The 5,000-nt window shown below is 50.9% G+C and overlaps 1 non-coding gene across 1 annotated transcript in view; it reads right to left on the bottom strand.

Moving 5' to 3' along the window:
• LOC126436109 (small subunit ribosomal RNA) overlaps window positions 1-32 on the bottom strand; it is a 1,917-nt gene extending 1,885 nt beyond the window's left edge. The window contains exon 1 of the ribosomal RNA XR_007580431.1: window positions 1-32. This exon is cut by the window's left edge and continues 1,885 nt beyond it. This is a non-coding gene — a ribosomal RNA (small subunit ribosomal RNA).
• Between the last annotated feature and the right edge of the window lie 4,968 nt (window positions 33-5,000).

Raw genomic sequence — 5,000 nt, 5'->3', positions numbered from 1 at the left:
AGCATATGACTACTGGCAGGATCAACCAGGGAGCTGCGTCAACTAGAGCTGAGCAGCCGGCCGCCCGGGAGTGTGTCCCGGGGGCCCGCGCGAACACGCAAGCGTCCGCTCAATTATTCTGCAAACAGGAGGAGGCTGAGCTCCCCTGCACAACACACCTCGAAACCCTCTCAGGTCCCGGCGGCGCGCAGCGCCCGTCCTAAGTACTTGGTCGGGTTCGAGAGAGGCGCAATCGCCCGGAGTTAGGCGAGTAGACGCTTTAGGTGCGACCACCCGTGCTCCCAACTGAGCTTGCCGCTGCCGACAGAGGCCCGGGAGCGTGCTGTCGTGGCATTGCCGGCGGGAGACAACACGCGCCACCTACGGTTGACCGGCAGCTCCAACGCCAGCGCCACAGAAGGACAAAAGCCCCACTTGGGGTGCCGAAGCGAACTCTCCCAGCACAGCGCACGCGCCAACACGTCCGCACAGCTGCGATACAAACCACCTGCGAGAACCGCTGGGTGGCGACCGAGCAGCAGACGGTCGCGTCGCGGGCGCCGAGCGCCGGGCGGCGGCGCATCCTCAGCGCACACAGTCCTCAATCGGACCAGCACACTGCAGATGGCCACCGCGCTTCGCACCGGGCCCGCGAGGACCTACTTTGGCCGCAAGGCGCCGCGAGCAGGGGGGCGCCGGCGCGCAGCTGCGCCGCCTGCCGGCGTCCGTCGGCCGGCGCGCCTGCCACTGGCCGCCCCCACCAGCCGGCTGTAGCGCGTGCGCCCACGCACCGCGCTGCCAGCACGCCGGGCGGCCCCCCCCTCACCGGCGGGGGGACGGTCCCACCCAGCCACCGCCACGTATCGCCTCACACCCAGATCCCCTTTCGCGTTCGTGGGGCATGGTGGGTCCCCTTTCACGTTCGTGGGCATGGTGGGTATCCCTGAAACAACCGGTTAATAGCTCGACCGATCGTCGCCAACACTGATTCACCTCTAGCGAGAACAACCGCACCACAACGGGTTACCTGTTGTTCATTTGCGTAACGTCACCAGCAAACGTAGACGTCCATCGCCATTTGCAACGAGTATTGCATGCCTGTGTCAGGTGTCACAACACACTACGTCTGCCCACATAGACGCAACAACATGTGCACGCCTCGAGAACACGTGGGAAGGTAGCCCCCGTACGTATGCGGTGTCCATTGCTGCGAACGACTGTCAGCCGGCCTCTGCAGGATGTCGCAAGATGTGGAACGCGGTGCAACATGCTATCACGGTGTGTGAGAAGAGACGACTTACGTCCGAATACACGCTCCACTACATCAACAGACTGCTCATGCTGATCGCCATCCAGGGCGTCCGTTCCTCCCACACGTCTGAATGGGCGTACCACACTGCAATCCAGCTCTTATAGGGAGACGACACGTAGCTGCGTGCACAATATTTGGACTGTATGGTCTGCCGTTGCTAGGCGCAGTCGTCGTACGGTCACACATGTGCCCACGATGTATCATTCAGTACATACGGACCAATGTGCAGTACAGTTTGTGGGTTTTGCGTACATCGGCGGACAGGTGACAGGCCGTACCACAACCGTAGGCTGAGTACGTCGGCATGCGAAGGGCATTGAACATGCAAACTTCTCAACGACCAGCTTGCGAAGGCAGGGGGGAAGGGGGGGGGGCATGTACGTCCTGCTGCTATCCACATACAGTGTATAGCAGGAGCATGTGGAAAGTCAGCAACACCTGCAAGGTGTTTAACATGACGCGATACACAGGGGACCGGGCAGTGCGAATAGCGAACTATATTGCGAGGGTTGCGGTTAGGCAACACTACACTAATTTAACGAGTTGCATAACAATTACAGAGCAGGTTCAGCGACAACGTGCGTCAGGTTTAAGGCGCAATATAGGTTAGGTTGAGGCACAATATAGGTTAGGTTAAGGCACAACATGGGTTACGTTAAGGCACAAATTGGGTTACGTTAAGGCACAACATGGGTTACGTTTAAGGCACAACATGGGTTACGTTAAGGCACAAATTAGGTTACGTTAAGGCACAAATTAGGTTACGTTAAGGCACAAATTAGGTTACGTTAAGGCACAAATTAGGTTACGTTAAGGCACAAATTAGGTTACGTTAAGGCACAAATTAGGTTACGTTAAGGCACAAATTAGGTTACGTTAAGGCACAAATTAGGTTACGTTAAGGCACAAATTAGGTTACGTTAAGGCACAAATTAGGTTACGTTAAGGCACAAATTAGGTTACGTTAAGGCACAAATTAGGTTACGTTAAGGCACAAATTAGGTTACGTTAAGGCACAAATTAGGTTACGTTAAGGCACAAATTAGGTTACGTTAAGGCACAAATTAGGTTACGTTAAGGCACAAATTAGGTTACGTTAAGGCACAAATTAGGTTACGTTAAGGCACAAATTAGGTTACGTTAAGGCACAAATTAGGTTACGTTAAGGTACAATATGGGTTAGGTAAGGTACAATATGGTTAGGTTAAGGTACAATATGGTTAGGTTAAGGTACAATATGGGTTTAGGTTAAGGTACAATATGGGTTAGGTTAAGGCACAACGTAGGTTAGGTTAAGGCACAACATAGGTTAGGTTAAGGCACAACATAGGTTAGGTTAAGGCACAACATAGGTTTAGGTTAAGGCACAACATAGGTTAGGTTAAGGCACAACATAGGTTAGGTTAAGGCACAACATAGGTTAGGTTAAGGCACAACATAGGTTAGGTTAAGGCACAACATAGGTTAGGTTAAGGCACAACATAGGTTAGGTTAAGGCACAACATAGGTTAGGTTAAGGCACAACATAGGTTAGGTTAAGGCACAACGTAGGTTAGGTTAAGGCACAACGTAGGTTAGGTTAAGGCACAACGTAGGTTAGGTTAAGGCACAACGTAGGTTAGGTTAAGGCACAACGTAGGTTAGGTTAAGGCACAACGTAGGTTAGGTTAAGGCACAACGTAGGTTAGGTTAAGGCACAACGTAGGTTAGGTTAAGGCACAACGTAGGTTAGGTTAAGGCACAACGTAGGTTAGGTTAAGGCACAACGTAGGTTAGGTTAAGGCACAACGTAGGTTAGGTTAAGGCACAACGTAGGTTAGGTTAAGGCACAACGTAGGTTAGGTTAAGGCACAACGTAGGTTAGGTTAAGGCACAACGTAGGTTAGGTTAAGGCACAACGTAGGTTAGGTTAAGGCACAACGTAGGTTAGGTTAAGGCACAACGTAGGTTAGGTTAAGGCACAACGTAGGTTAGGTTAAGGCACAACGTAGGTTAGGTTAAGGCACAACGTAGGTTAGGTTAAGGCACAACGTAGGTTAGGTTAAGGCACAACGTAGGTTAGGTTAAGGCACAACGTAGGTTAGGTTAAGGCACAACGTAGGTTAGGTTAAGGCACAACGTAGGTTAGGTTAAGGCACAACGTAGGTTAGGTTAAGGCACAACGTAGGTTAGGTTAAGGCACAACGTAGGTTAGGTTAAGGCACAACATAGGTTAGGTTAAGGCACAACATAGGTTAGGTTAAGGCACAACATAGGTTAGGTTAAGGCACAACATAGGTTAGGTTAAGGCACAACATAGGTTAGGTTAAGGCACAACATAGGTTAGGTTAAGGCACAACATAGGTTAGGTTAAGGCACAACGTAGGTTAGGTTAAGGCACAACGTAGGTTAGGTTAAGGCACAACGTAGGTTAGGTTAAGGCACAACGTAGGTTAGGTTAAGGTACAACGTAGGTTAGGTTAAGGTACAACGTAGGTTAGGTTAAGGTACAACGTAGGTTAGGTTAAGGTACAACGTAGGTTAGGTTAAGGTACAACGTAGGTTAGGTTAAGGTACAACGTAGGTTAGGTTAAGGTACAACGTAGGTTAGGTTAAGGTACAACGTAGGTTAGGTGAAGGCGCAATGTAGGTTAGGTTAAGGTACGATATACCTTAGGTTAAGGTACAATATCGCTTAGGTTAAGGTACAATATAGCTTAGGTTAAGGTACACGTTGTAGGGAAAGGTGTATTTTGGGGGGGGAGGGGGCGGCAGGTTCGTTGATAGTGATTATCGTAAGTGCATGCCTGCGGGATCATCCGATTTGTCACGTCAGGATGCACTTGTGGCTCATGACAGGCGGCGCTCCGATTCCAAGGTTGTGGCAGATCTGTGTCTTTCATTCCTGCCATTGTTTGTGTACTGTGACAGGAGGCAGTATTGTGATGTTGGGTGCACCCCTGTGTAGGACATGTGTGGGTGTTCGTGGCTTAGCTGAGCAATGGCGGATGTCGGAAGGGTGGGATATTCTGTTTTCTGGGTGGACCTCCCGGTCTGGTTATGATAGTGTGGATTGTGTAATGTGGCGGAGAGGATGCACCGGATGTTCTTCCATGCTGGTGGTTAGATATTGTGTGTGTGCCTGTTAGAGGCAGAGAGTAGTGTGTGATAGTGTCTGGCTGACGTGTGGTTCTCATTGTGTGCAGAGTCTTTCAGCATGTATAGGGGCGGTTGTATATATTATCTGTATTCTGATGGCTCTGCATCTATTACTAATCAGTGCCGTGTATACGGTTACTCTGGTTCCAGTCGAAACTGTTCTATCTCTGTACATTAGTGACACTGCGGCTCCACTATGTTGCCGCCCCTGTCGGCCGTTTCCCCCAGTGTGTGGCTAATGATTATCAGCAATCAGTCTATTAGTCAATACCGGTAGTGTGACGACGTGAAATGTCCGGGATGGGGGAAGCTACACGCTTCCCGTGGGTCAGGGCCTAGAAAGACTCTTCCCACGCAGGAGGCTCGGACTGTCATTACTCTTCCGAGAAATATATTTGCCCAGCGTTTTTTGCGACTGCGAGTGCGACGCGTACGAGTACCGACATGGATGGGGCGCTTCCTAGCTGATCGCTCAGCATCGGAGAAATATATTTGCCCAACGTTTTTTGCGACTGCGAGTGCAACGCCCAAGGGTACCGACGTGGATGGGGCGCTTCCTAGCTGATCGCTC

Source organism: Schistocerca serialis, unplaced genomic scaffold (assembly GCF_023864345.2).
Source record: "Schistocerca serialis cubense isolate TAMUIC-IGC-003099 unplaced genomic scaffold, iqSchSeri2.2 HiC_scaffold_1226, whole genome shotgun sequence".
NCBI lineage: Eukaryota > Metazoa > Arthropoda > Insecta > Orthoptera > Acrididae > Schistocerca > Schistocerca serialis.
The sequence above is the reverse complement of the archived record's forward strand: the minus strand, read 5'-3'. Positions and strand labels throughout refer to the sequence as shown.